This window comes from Chelon labrosus (genome assembly GCF_963514085.1).
Source record: "Chelon labrosus genome assembly, chromosome: 17".
In the NCBI taxonomy this organism is placed as follows: Eukaryota; Metazoa; Chordata; class Actinopteri; order Mugiliformes; family Mugilidae; genus Chelon; species Chelon labrosus.
Window position 1 is genome coordinate 8,792,126 of NC_140350.1, and position 14,725 is coordinate 8,806,850.

Here is a 14,725-nt window from a genome sequence, read left to right on the forward strand (position 1 = left end):
TGCTCTGTCCATGCGAAACACATGTGCTACAACTTAAGCCTGAGGAATAAATCATCTTGTATGAGGGGAATAAGGAGGATTTCCCATTAACCCCTGAATGCCTTGTACTCACATGGGATCTCCTCCTGGCCACAGGGATAAATAACATCCAGGGAGCCCTATAAACTCTTACACAGCAAGGATTTATTCTTCTAGAATTCCGCTCACTGAATGGTAACGAGATCAGCCGTTCTGCAGGGTACGAGGCAGGTATGGATGTCAAATGATGTCAGTGCAACAGGACAACAATGCAAAACCGCAAGGGCCCGTGGTGAAACACCACCCTACCTTTTAACCCCCGCCCCACTGCCACACATCATCCAAGGTGGGACTCCCTTCTGCAACTAATGGCAATAAATCAACTGTCCGTGTGGCAGCTCAGAGGTGTCAAATACTGTGCAGAGAAAGAAAAAAAACAAAAGGTAAAGAAAACTAAATAAGGAAAGGGAGTGACCGAGCATGGAAGGTTCAAAATTCACCCAGGTGCAATGTGGGAAAACAGTGAGGCTCCCTTTCCTGGTTACCCACGATGTTTTTGAGCAGACGATGTAGGTGACCCTCTGCTTTCAATACCTCCATATATATGTTGCTGCTGCACAAAGACAGAGGGCAAGTGAAGTACCTCTGAATGCCTCTCTGTAATGCTTTTCCATCTGCGGCAGTAACTTCACTGCGTCCCATCAACCACAGCGCTCAGCAGCCTGTCACTGCAGAGGCAGCGGTGTTTAAGAGCTGTCACAGTGTGCACATGGAGCTCAGCCTGCAACTGAAGCCCCCCCCCCCCCCCCCCCCCCCTCCGTGAGCCTGTCGCTTCGGTACAAAGACGCGGTGCCTTGTTCAACTGTCTGATGTGCTCAAGGACTGAAGCAAAGCGGGAAGGAAGGAAGGAAGGAAGGAAAAGAGAAAGAGGAGTAGAAGATGTGTGGAATAAAGGCATAAACAAAAGAATATGTGAAGAAGGATGAGACGAGTGACAGAAAAAAGAGAAGCCAGGAGAAAGTAAACCATGCAAGGACAGGGGGAAAAGGTGATGAAAGAGGTGGACACAGTGTTCTATGTTATGCTGGCAAGAGAGGGAAGAAACATAAAATAAAGTGATGAAAGAAAAGGAAAATAAAGATAAAAAAACAGAAGGATGAGCGATTTTAGAATAAAGACTGCCAGAAGAAGAAAAGAAAAAGGAAAAAGGTACTGAATGGGGAGAAAAGTATGAATAACAGAGATGAATTACATGGAGGCTCCACAAATGTTAGAAAGAATGGAAGTGTTCAAGGCTGAATACCAGCTATTTTTCGTGTAGCTCTCTGTTTTCCCACATTGTTTTAATTGGCTCTGTTCAATTAGAGGCGCGCTAGCATGTCCGTCTCCCGTCAGTGTACAGATGTACAGAAGTACCCTCATATTCTCTGTCTCTGGTCTGGATGCAGCGAGATGAACACTGCAGCTCAGACTAACAGCTTCTGGCATCTCCAGACAGGAATTCGTTCTTGCCCCTGTGATCGCAGCAGGCTGGGGATTTTGACACAGAGGGAGATACATAGAAGCATGTTATTATTATTTTTGAAGACGCAGAGTTCTGGGCCTCTCCATCCTAGATCCCTCTGTGCAGTGGGTCATGGTTCCACACACACTATCTTCTCTTTCATGCACCTCAGTGTCAAATCATTCAGAGAGTAAAAACACACAGTATCAGATTATACATCAGTATCAGCATGAGGAGGATCAGCGATCTGAGCTTTTTAGCTCTCCCAGGTGGTGCTGTAGAGGCCAATATATCTGACTGCTAACGCTGTGACCCGACCAGGCTGGGTCTGTGCCTCTGACTGTAATCCACACAGCTGAGGGTGAAACCGTGGGAGATAAACACTGCAGCCACGCATGAGGTGCGTGTGGCCTGGCTCGCTTTCACACCCCACCCAGCCGTCACCGGTTGCTAAGCCGGGAAGGTGACCATGAACTAATAACAGCATTCACCCTCATACAAACACACACGCACACACTCATCCCAGGTGGGTCACAGCTGCTGAAGGAACCGCTCCACATTTGCGCTAAAAATACCAGCGTTGACACAGGGAGAAAAACAAAAAAGCAAATTAATGAAGCCCCCTCTGTCTTGATTTAGTGCCGCCAGCCTCGGCCCCGGTTTGCACATCCTGTGAGATTTCATTCATAGAATATCTCACATTCTTTTTTTCCTTCTCGAAAAACCATTTCTAAACATTATGAGCCGGGCTGCCCCTGCTATGAGCAATGAGATGAGGCCCTCCAGGCCTGTGGCAACCCCCTCTTCACTGCTCATAAAGTGGAGGAACGCCATCCATGCAGGTGATATCTTAGCAGCCCTGAGAGCTCTCACTGGTTTTATGAACACGAGGAGTGGGAGAGTGTATGAGCGTAAGATGGGGGATGTGGAATTAATTGTTTTTCAGACGTACCTTGAGAACAGCAGGATTTTCCACTGGTGGAACACATGGTGGGCTTAGCCGTAATTCAGAGTAAAGAGATGTAAGAAGGACCCTTGAGTGTGAAGGGGTTGTCCACACTGCAGGCTGCCTTCATGGGCGGCTGGAAAGAAGAGATCAGACTGGGGCCGCAGCTCAACAAGTGGAAAGCACGTGTGGGCATGTGTGCGTCCACTGCGCGGCAGGACGGAACATCCCATATTTTAATTAAAACAGCATCGACCAACTTTAGTGTTACAGGTGGGAAAACGTTGCGCCTTTTTAAGTTTCCGCTCTGTGGCAAATACTAATGAAACAGCGTTTAGCTTTTGTGCGCTACACAAACAGGCACAAAGACTCGCAGATAATGTACACACACATGCTTGCCCGTACGCGCAAATAGCAAATCGCTGGGCTCCCTGATCAGAATCAGGACTTCATTCCGGAGGGTATTTACTTCCACATATAAACACACACCCGCTCACAAGGACATTAAAGCATGGACTCAGTGATAATTGGAGGTCATTCCAGTGACAACTGGTATGGGGCACTCTGCAGGGCTGAAGCATAAGGAGGGCAGTCGAACATGAAGCAGCCGTTGCTCTCTGAACAGGGAGAATCCTGAGAAAAGGCTGCTCAGTAAGTAAGCTATTTGCTCCATAACAAATGGCTTCATAAACAGGATCTTCAGTGTAATAAGTGTGGTATGCTGTAAAACCTCTTGTCAATATGCAACTTCATTTGCTCTCCGACATTAACGGAGCGACGGGGGGAGTTGTTGCTGCTTTGATTCGTTTGCCACAGCATCCTGTCTGGGTGTATCCGAACATGGGAAAGCACCACCATTGGTCTGAGGGATGATCTAATTCAAAGGTCAAATAAATATGTGGATAGCTGTTAGAAATGAATTGCTAACAGCAAATTAAAAACTTGATGCTGTCAGGATTGTGTTTTTGTTAACATGATGAAAAATTTATATGTGTGGTAACGGTCACAAAAATGTTTTTACTGAATGCAGAATTTGCTTTGTAGAACCACCATCCACCTCAACCACCATTTGAAAAAAATGCATCTGATCTTAATTCAAACAGAGAACATGTTCAGCACGTAATTTGGAAAACAGTTTAGTTGCATCTAAACGCCATTTCCAGGACATGAGGATGCCTGATTTGTTAGCAAAGGTTTGTAGCAACTCATTATGAGAGTAACTTTCCCTCACAGACAAACAACGGCCGTGAGTGTCTATGCCTGTAAAACTTGAATGCCTTTTCTACAGGTCATCCATTGGCAACGCGTTTTATAGTCTTCTTCCTGTTCCAGGTTTTCACAGCCAATTCCTGTCTACTTCATTACATTTTCATTGTGCTCCCTTGTAGTTAGTTCCCGCTGTGAGAATACTATGACCTGCTCAGTATTGCTGCCGCATGTGGAGATTAGCAATATATTTAGATAAGTTAGCGTGGGAAAAAATGCTAATGGGTTTATGTTCCAAGGAGAATATCCAGTTTATCAGTCATTTGAGTCAAACTAGACTCACAATAACTAGCCACCAGTCGCAAATTAATCAAAATATACTATTAAATGCTTAAGTCGTGGAATAGTTTGTCCAGTAACAGATTTTTTGGCCACATGGAGGCAGTGTAAATGGACACAGAATAGGCTTATAAAGTTAATATGATGAATTTGTTAGCAAACAGATGCTTATTTAAACGTTAGCATTTATGTGGTGTTGTGTTTTGGGTCTATTAAATGCCCAACAATCACTCCCTGTGATTTTAGTCTCCTCCTGTTCGACCTTTTGCTCTCTTTTGAAACCCAATTCTCCCCTACACTCACTACAGTCATTTGCTATATTTGGCTGTGTGCCAAACGTAGGTAGGTAGGTAATCTACTTACGGTTATTAGAGGTTTTTCTCCGAAAACCTTTTTGGAACAGTGAGTCAGAATAATTGGATCAAAAGTTGTTGCAAAATTAAAGTAATGCCGAAAGAAGTTAAAAAGCGGAACAAACTCTCTTGGTGTTCATATCAGCAACCTCTCTCTCATGGAAGTAGTTGAGATCCAGTGTTAATATTAAAATGCTGCTTCTAACAGTGTTCATAGAGTTTGTCAGAATTTCAAAAGCATTGCGTTTTTAGTATTTAGCGCAAACAAATACACTGTGACAAAGTAAAGCTGCTTTGCTGTTAAAATGGGTGAACTGAGGTTACTGTTGTGTACATAAGGCTTCAAACACATTTTTTGAGCTGCAGAATTCGTGGACAAAAGTATTTAAGTGTTTCTGGCCAATATTACTCTGATTCCAGACCATTTGCTTGCCAGCCGTATTTTAAATTTCGTCTAAGAATTTCATAAATTCCCACTCAGTCTGAATATCAAGCTTTTGTCAGTGTCAGATTTTCACTGTAATTCCAAAGATTTGTGAACACAGAATGTTTTGGAAACCTTCCTGAATATTCTAGGAACATTTCTGGCCTCGTCTGGTCTGATTTCCCTCGCTTAGAAACGCAGCCAACTCTGATTGTAGCTGGAACCGACAAAATAATAGCTATTGGTACCATATGCGTCTTTGGAGCTGCAGACAGGTCGAGGCTGTTATAAAGATATTAGTTTTAATATATAAGATGCTGGGAGATCTGAATTTTTCATAATATGTATATAAATATTGTGGCCTTTTTATTGAGAAATCGGTACCTATGGTGATATTAGTTCGGGGTTTGACATGTGGGGTTTTGACATGAAGGGCTCCGCTTCAAAGCGCTGAGCTGACTCATTGCGTCTGTGCGCGGAGGTCTCACAAGGCGTTTCATGCCAACTGCTCCAGCTCCGCTCGAGTAAAGAAAGCACGATCCCGCTTTGAGCAGCCTTTCAAAAGGCTTGTGCAATCACGCTTTGTTAAATATTTCACAAAAACATTTGTCACGCCTTTCATAACACTGCACCGTGGGTATTGTGACAACCTTTTTTTTACTGACCAATAATCTGTTGATGAACTCCTGGTTGTACGGAGCTCTGTGATCAAATCATTCCTGTTTTAGTCTCTTTACACTGACCCCCAGTTTGTTTGAGTTTTGATCTTACTGATTAACGACCTCTCTCTTTTACTACGTCCAGCCTGTAGAAACAACCAGGCTTAGTCAGGGATATATTTTTTCTCTTGCCATTGATTTAACCCCTGAATCCCATCTCTATTCATCTGAATTATATGTTTATATGTTTTGTTTTTTTCCATGTCTGTGCATATGCAAATTAGATTACTTTTAATTAGATTAATTATTTTTTATTGCTTCTTTTTCCATTTACCCCATCACCACTCATGCTAACCTCTGACCCGGCTCAAACTCTGTAAAACAACTCTCCTGACAAGTTGGAGTAATTGGGCCACAAGCCACAAACCGAAAACCAATTCTGAATAAAAAGAAGAGTGATCAGCAGGGATGCCAACACATTTATATGCCAGAAGGGTGATTTGTTTTACTCTCTCTCTCTACAACGTGAGCCGCTAATGGAACCTCGCTCCAATATGCTATAATACTCTGCACTCAAAGTAGTTGACCTCACCTTGCGAACACTATACAAGTAGGCCACGAGAAGGATCTAAGCAGACAGCTTAGCAGTAGACAAAATATTTAGAGAATATATTTTGCTGTAACTTTCTTAGTCAGCCGCGCCAGACTATATCAAATGACCTGCGAGCATTTAACATGAACCCTCATGTAACTTGGCAGGCTCACGTTGGCTTACTTCATTTAGTATCCTGCAGATTGGTTGGACAGAGCTGGATAAACCACGGGAATAACTAAATGTACAGAACGACCGTCAGGTTGGCTCGCACTCACTATGTCCTTAGATAACACACCAGTGGCGAAGTCATCTGTTTCTGTGTAAAATTTTCATAACAGTTCTCTGGAAAAACCTTGTAGTACTTGTAGAGTTGTGACGATAAAAATGTAATATTCATCTTGGGGGGTCTGTGAATCTGATTTTAAATCATACATTTGTCTCATCATTTGTTTCCTGATTTTACCTTGTTTACTTTTTTCCTCCTTCTTTTGAACTGGTTTCATTAATTTTACTGCACTTTGTGGACTTGTGGTATAGTAATATTTTTAAGAATTATGAGCATCAGCCTTTTCAGTCCCAGTACCTAAGATACCCGAGTGTATACTTGTGAAAGTAAAAAACTTACGGGGAGCACTGCTTTTACAATGTGTAAAATGTCTCTCTAGACTACCTCAGAGAAGGTATTTTCCACTCTTTAGCATCTCGTTTTACTACGGTCCCTCTGAAGCTGTTCTCAGAGATTTTTTTTCTTCCATACCTCTCCAGCAGAAAGAGGTATCACCTAACGCCTGCCATGGCGTTTGGGGAACCAGCAGCAGGAAAGAGAAGAGGTCACGTCTGGATGTGACTAGCAGCAGTGGCTGAGACAGACCAGACCCACTGTTGTTTAGTCAGAGAGGGACTTATGAAGCTGAGAGGAACATTTGTGGTCTTCCTCAGGAGGGCGATGAAATCTGTCCTAATGTCCCCGCAGTTATTAGAGTTCCTCCACAAACATTTAGGAGTGACGTCACGCGCCTTTATCTCCTCGTCACGGCAGACGGGAAAAGAAATAAACGGAGCACAAGCAGTCCAAAAATGACAGCAGAAAAAACAAATACACGTGAATGGATGTCTCTGTGGCCTTTTGATACTGGCACATGAATGAATACAAAGCCCAAAAAAAACAAAACCATCTCAAAGCCTAAAAACTGTTTGTGTTCGCAGATTGGTGCCATCACTGGTTCACGCACTCACTTATACATATTAAGTTTTTGTAAATAAAACGTTTATTAAAAACCTGAGCACCCTTGAGGAAGGAATCGTTTGAAGATAAAGAAGCATTTGGCAAAGCATAAAGAAATGTAAATGAGATGTAATGGGACTTTTGGCCTTCAGAGGTGCTGATTTTGTTACTTTTGGCCAGAGTCAAGAAAACCTTTTCCCTTTTCATTTCATCCAGTGTTTTTAACGGTTTTCAGTTTAAAAAGGAGGCGGCCCCAAATGCAGGAAAAAAAACAGAAGAATGAGCTTTAATGTTGAAGGTGATGCAAGACAACAAGCGACAATCCAGAAAAACCCACAAGACACAGACTCGTACCCAGTGGCACGGGGATCGCTGTGAGTATTCACAAAGCCGATTATGTACAGTGAGGATGAACAGATGAACTGATGAAGAATGAGGGAGGATCACAAGGCTAAATACACAGTGAAACTGAGAACAGGTGGAAACAATCAGGGAGTCACTGAGGCAGGGAACAAGACAAAGACAGGAAGTACGGTAAATATAACAGTGTAATTACCTTTCAGAATAGAAAACTAACAACATAAAAAACAATAGCATGCCATCTATATGCTAGCCTCATATATAGAAATATGATGGTGGTATGAGTCTTCTTATGAAACTCTAGTGAGAAATTATCTAGAGAACTGCACTATTCATTTAAACGCTCTTACTTGGTTTGGTTCGCTTGCTACTCGCTTGTTATGAATGTTTACTGATGAACTAGCTAATTAGCAATAAATAATGTAGAGACAACTGGACTTGTTGGAGCTTCACCAGTTCACTTGCATTGTTTTTAGCTTTGATTATACCTGCATAACTGAGAATCTTCACAAAAAATGCATGTTATACATTCTGCTAGCCACTGTGGCGAGGTCACAGGCTACTACCAAGCGGTCCAATCACAGCTCTTGCGGTTTGCGTCGCCGTAGCGCGTAGTTACATTTCTGGGGAGGTGCACGTCAGGCAGGGTCTACGTATGGGCTGGCCTGACGCAGTAGTTACGGCATCAAATTGATGCAGAAGCCTAAACTGCCTATTAGGAGGAGTCAGGCATTTTTCAAGATGCCGATGTCACGTGACACCCACACTGAGCTTCAAAACCAGCCTTCAGAAATCCTTTTGGTCACATCATGGAGGTTTTGTCCTGTCCATGTGGCAGAGTTAGTATAAATGTTCAGTGTGTGTGTGTGTGTGTGTGTGTGTGTGTGTGTGTGTGTGTGTATGATCAATTATAGTGGGCAAAAGTGCTATGGCAGATTTTTTTGCCCCAGTCCAGTCCTCACTGTTGCCATTGAATACATGTAGATGCAACCTCTAATCACTGATTTTGGAGTTGTAGGAGAATAGTTCCTTTGAAACCCAGATATTTCATAACACGGTGCCCAGAAATTGACACACTGAGATCAAACTTACAAATCTTCACTGCTTTATGATGAGGTAAAACAACACTGAAAAGTGGTACAAATTTAAGTAACTCTACCATGCTATATGTTCAACCTTTTTTTGTTTTTGGTGTTACAAATAAGTACAGTAAAATGTCACATGTCCCGTGACTGCTTCATACAGAAAAGTAATGAGATAATTATTCCAGGAGGATGTCCGTGGACTGCTGCTGCCTCCGTCCACATAGCACTGCAGAGTTGGAAGCTGCACTGTGGGTCAGGGAACTATAAATCATAGGAGACTTACTCTTCTGAACTGTGAAATGTCCTCCTTCTGAGCAGACCATGTACATTTGGACAAGGATGAATCAGACTATTATTAATTATCCGTCACACAGGTCAGTGGCGCCATAAATAACCATCGTCTGACAGATTTTAACCAGAAAAACAGGCAGGGTTTAATTGGTATGAGGTATAAGAAATTTGGATTATAAAGATATTTCTTTATTGAAGTGTTTTTTAAGCTTCTTGCTTAGTGAGCAGCAAAGAACTTTAAGACACGGCAAACAAAATAAATAAATGTCTTATGTGAGCATATATTTTTTTCTTTTTTGCAAGAACAAAACTGCACAATTTTCACCAGAATTGAAATCTATCACATTGCCACTTTTCTTGAAATGAAAACGTTTAAAATAAATATATTAGGGCTGACTCTCTAAGTTAAATATATCAGTGTATTTATCTCTACACTGATGAAGGACTGGCTTGTTTTGAATATTTAGCTGAAATTTGTGGTGGGCAGCATGATCAAGCAAATCCTGTAATTTGAAAGGTATGCTTCAAAAAATAACTGCTACATAGCGCCCATGAAACCTGAACTCTAACAGCGTTTCAGTGTTATTGCTCCAAACCACTCCTAGGTCCGTTCTGGTTTTGTTTTTCCCACCCACCAAGGCAAATAGAAGGCGTGTGGGACATCAAAGAGGGAAGTTGCCCTCAGGGCATCCAGGGGCCAAAGTATATCTGAGTTCAGGCAACATTTCACCAGTACAAATCACCTCCTGATTATATCCGTCTTATTTTTCTCCATCCTGTCTGTCAGTCATTTCTTTAAAAAAGGTAGTGATGACTTTGGGGTTGTTAAATCCATAAACAAGTAATGGTATCAGTGCTGAGTGCACCGCACAGTAAGACACAAATAAACCCAGATATCCGTTTGTTGACTTAGTTCAGGCCATGATTTTTATGCCTGCTTATGGTCAGCACAAGTCAAATATGAGGTCAGTATATTTTGAATCTCCAACCTCCATTTCAATAGCCCCTGAGCACCGACAGGGCTTTCCGCTGCACACACTGCGCTCGGAGTCAAATAAACAAATAATTCCGTCTTTTTTGCCTCAAGATGCTCATCATTATACATATTTAGTGACGGAAGATTACGATTTTAATAAGCATAAGAGGAGAAGGCCTGTTGGCCTCCCAGTGTCAAAACATTTATACAGCGTGCAAAAAAGCCTGTGGTTTCACCTGTGGTCAGGGGAGAAAGAGTTGACTTTTATTTTAGTTCTTGGTCACGCTGCCTCAGTCCTTCCAGAGCAAGACAGTGGGAGCATTTAGCGAAAGAGTAACACAGCTCAGTCATACTGTATGTCTGGTTGCATATGTGTGTGGTGGGATGATTCATACTCAGGGGCGGAGAAGATGAAACACCTGCACAATATCATCCTTGTGCCATCTCCCTCGCTGATAGTTTAATTCACCATGAAGGTCGGGGTTTTCTAAAGTAAGATGCTAGAAAGGAATAACACGGTAATCTACTGGAAGTATAACTGGATTCTATACAGTCTTCTGTCATGCAGGCTATTTTAAGGATGATTTGTTTGTAGTTTTTGGCCATAATTTTGTATTCACCAAATAATTTTTGAACTCTGGGAACATAACTAAATCAAACCTGATGGTGTACATAAACACCAGCAGTTGTCAAAGTAGGGGAAAGCACAGATGCATTTCAGATGCCTCATTCATAGCAAGAATACTATATCAGGGTGGAGCTTAATGTCTGCTGCTCTTGCAGATGTTTTTAAGGATGGAAGCACCCAATTTCAGCCTTTAGACAACTTTAGACATTACATTGAATTATTCTAGAGTTACAATTTATGAGAAATTAAGAAACGCAAGATGTCAGTCAGTCAGGTTTTAAACAAACCTCTTGGGTAACTGAACATATTTAGAAGAGAAGAGAGGACAAGGGCAAAACTAGTCACTGTCCTGGTTCGGCTTAATAATAATACATTTTATTTATGGGTGCCTTTCAAAGCACTCAGTCATCTTACAAAAAAAACTGCAATAAAACATCATAAAAATAAAACAAGCAATATAATAAAACTAAAAGCAAATTACACAATATATAGAAATGCAATAAAGGTAGAGCAGATTAAACAGAATGCTCTGAAACTCATGGTGCAGAGTCGGGCAGGTGGTGCAATAAACTCGATGGCCAAGAAGGATCTGAGAGGAGGATCAGAATCAGAATCAGAATCAGAAAAGACTTTATTGCCAAGCATGTTTGTACATACAAGGAATTTGCTTTGGTGTTGGTACGCATAAAATAAAATAAAATAAAATATAGAAACTATATATAAAATACAAAAATACAAAAAATACAAAAATATATACACAGTATATATATATATATTCCACCAGAACATTTACTGTGGGATGATAGTGGGTTTGATGTGTTCATGGGGGGGGCTTGGATGTGTATAATTGGAGACGATCAGCCAAATAAGCTGGAGCTTGGCTTTGAAGAGTCAGTTATACAAGAGTATACAAGAGTTATGATAAGTTATAGGATCTTGTACTCAATGCGGAATTTAACAGGAGGCCAGTAGAACTTTTGAATGACTGGATTGATGTGGTCTGTGAACGATGGTCTTGCAATGATGCAGGCTGTGGCGTTTTCAACCAATTGGAGTTTATGAAGACATTTCGAGGGTAGAGTGATGCAACAGAGGCGTGTAGAGTATTCTGTGTTAGGGGTTCCAGCACTGATTAATGTTGTGGAAGTGGATGTATGCCGACCGAGTGACACTGTAGATATGGGCTTCTAGAGATAAAGTTCTGTCAAGGACAACACCTGGGGGAAGAAAGTACAGTGGAGTTCAGTATTTCAATATATACCGTATTTTCCGGACTATAAGGCGCACCTGATTAGCACCAGCTAAATTTTGGGGAAACCACCGATTGTGCCATATATAAGCCGCACCCGACTATAAACCGCACCCGACTATAAACCGCTGGTGTTTTAATGTTTAATTACCGTAAGAGTTTCTTCTACCACGGAGGGGATTGTCGGGACAGAAATGACTGTTTGGAAACGCAAAGCGTCCCATTTATTTACATCTGACAAACATAAATCTTTCGATCACTCAAACAATCAATCAATCGATCAAACTTTCACATCTTTGACATTACAAACAGCATTCGTGCAGTGCACAAATAATACAACGTCCTGCAGTCATAGTACCGTAGTAGTGCAGTATAACAAAAAACAAAGCTTACAACGCTTGAAGAGGCAATAACGTTAAATGGCTAAATTTAATTTGTTTGTAAAAGTGCTTGCCTGTAACACGGCAGCAAAAGTGCAGTAACCCGGCTGCTCAACAAAATAACCAGCATCTTTTTCGAAAACAGCCAACACAGCAGTAAAGGTGCAGTAACACGGCCGTTTACTGTATCAAAATAACCAGCCTACTATACCAGAAAAGTCAGTTCTTAATCCTCGTGTCATCGTCTATGACATGATAGTGCGCCCCTGGTGACCGTTAGCTGTAAAAATCCATCCGCTGTTGTATAAGCCGCAGGATCCAAAGCAAGTGACAAAAGTAGCGGCTTATAGTCCGGAATTTATGGTACTTCAGTATTTAATGATCTCAACTTTGGACAAGAGGACAGCTGATAAGGATGACTTCTATGCTCTATATTTTATAGTTGTTCGTAAAAAGTTGCAGGATAACCATTTCAGTTAGAAAGGCAGAAAGGGTGGGTGGTATGATTGGGAGAGTGTTGAAGACGAGTAATGCTAGGTGTCATCAGTGAATGAGCAGAAATATAGCTTTCATTTACGGTTAATATTGCCAAGGGGAGGAAGGTAAATAATGAATAGTAAGGGATCCTGATCAGTACCATGGGGGACTCCTCTGGCAATGGGCAGAACAGGAGATATCAATGGAGGCTAGCCATTTGAGGAGGATGTTGCAGGAGATTGTATAGAATACGTGCCTTTGAACAATGACACGACACATTGTGATACTCACTTTGACTTGATAAATGATAACATTTCAGCCTTTAACTGAATTCTTAAATATGATTTTCTTAAAAAAGTTCAAAAGATGAATTTAGAATATGTTTTGTTTCAATATGTGAACTTTTTGCATTTCTATTGTGCAGAAAAGAGCTTAAAGGGGAACTACTGTTTTTTACAACCTGGCTGAATATTTTTCCGATTCTGAGGTTGTGGACGAACCATAGCAGTAGCAAGTTACAGGTAAACAAGCCGACCGTCGCGGGTGCGCACGGTGCTCAGAGACGACATCATCCTGGTCAGAAGACATCATCCAGGGTCTGTAGGTCAATCTACAGACCCTGGATGATGATTACAGGTAACTCCAGACTCAACGGTGTAACAACGTATGGAAACAAAATATTGGTGAAATGAACGAGTTTCGCAGCAGATAATGCGTTATTTAGAGGCTGCGTTTCAGTGCCCCAGTCACTCCCACTACATGGCTATATGCTGATCTAATTATCTCCCGAAGGAATACGAATTACACAAAAGTTATATGGGTGAGTAAACAATTGTATTTTATGCCAGAAATAAGGTCCAGGTTGTAAAAAACAGTAGTTCCCCTATAGGACCGCACACTTAACCATATATAATAAAACTGCCATTTTAAATGTTTGTGTATGTGTATATATATGTATATATATATATATATATATATATATGAAAGGGCTTGCTGAAAGAAAGAGTATCTGGGTTACAATATCTTGCTTAACCGGACGCAGTTTCAGTCTGATCAGCCGATTCTTATGTTCCCTACGGTGGAAAAAATAAGACTGTGATAGGAAATTACACATTGTTTGAAGCAGCCTGAACAACAAATTATCTAAAATGAGGTGCATGTTGTGTGTAGTCAAACATAGTCAGTACTTGCACAACAGTCTTTCTGCTTATTTCAGTGTGAGATGAGCTAAAGATGTTTAGAACAGTCTACCTCAAATGCCTTTTGTTGCACAAGTGATTGACAGCTGTTTATAACGTGCAAACTCCAACCAAATGAGGTTATTGAATTTCAGCTGAGTGTGAATTGTGTTTCATAGCAATTCTCTTGTGGGCTGGATTGCACTAATTATGGAAGATCACGTTTAAACAGCTATCCATCAATTCACTGACAGCTTGTGCATTCACTTGGGGCCAATGTGAGTGGAGCTGGCAGCCTAAGTACCAGCAAATGAGTGCAAGATCCTGGGATTGTTTTCATTCTGTGCGGTTGAGCTATAAATTTCATTCATGGGTCATCATTCCTAAAAATCTAATAAAACATTCAGCCTTTTTTAATAGAGGTAAAAGCTGTACTGAGGTAACTTGCAAATTCAAAAAGTCACAACTAACTGTTAAACGCAAAGCAGGACTTTTTCTTAATGTTTCAACGTCTTATTCATATTTTTTACAGTAATCTGTATGAGTTCTGCTGTTTTCTAACTTGCACAGTTAGGCTTTGTGTCTGGATGTTGTTTTCAGCAGCTTTGGCTGGTCAGATAAACACAGTAGCGCCCAGATCTGATGGCTATTAGCCAACACCAGTCACTCTGACAGGCTGTATTTATTCAGTTATTCAGTTTGTCAGAGAAAAACATCTCAGCATTATATGCAAATCAAACCACTTTCAACAACACATGGAAAAAGACAAAATTGAAATGTGAAACAGATAAAGCCTCTTCAAATGAACAACTGTTGAGAAAGAATCTCTTAC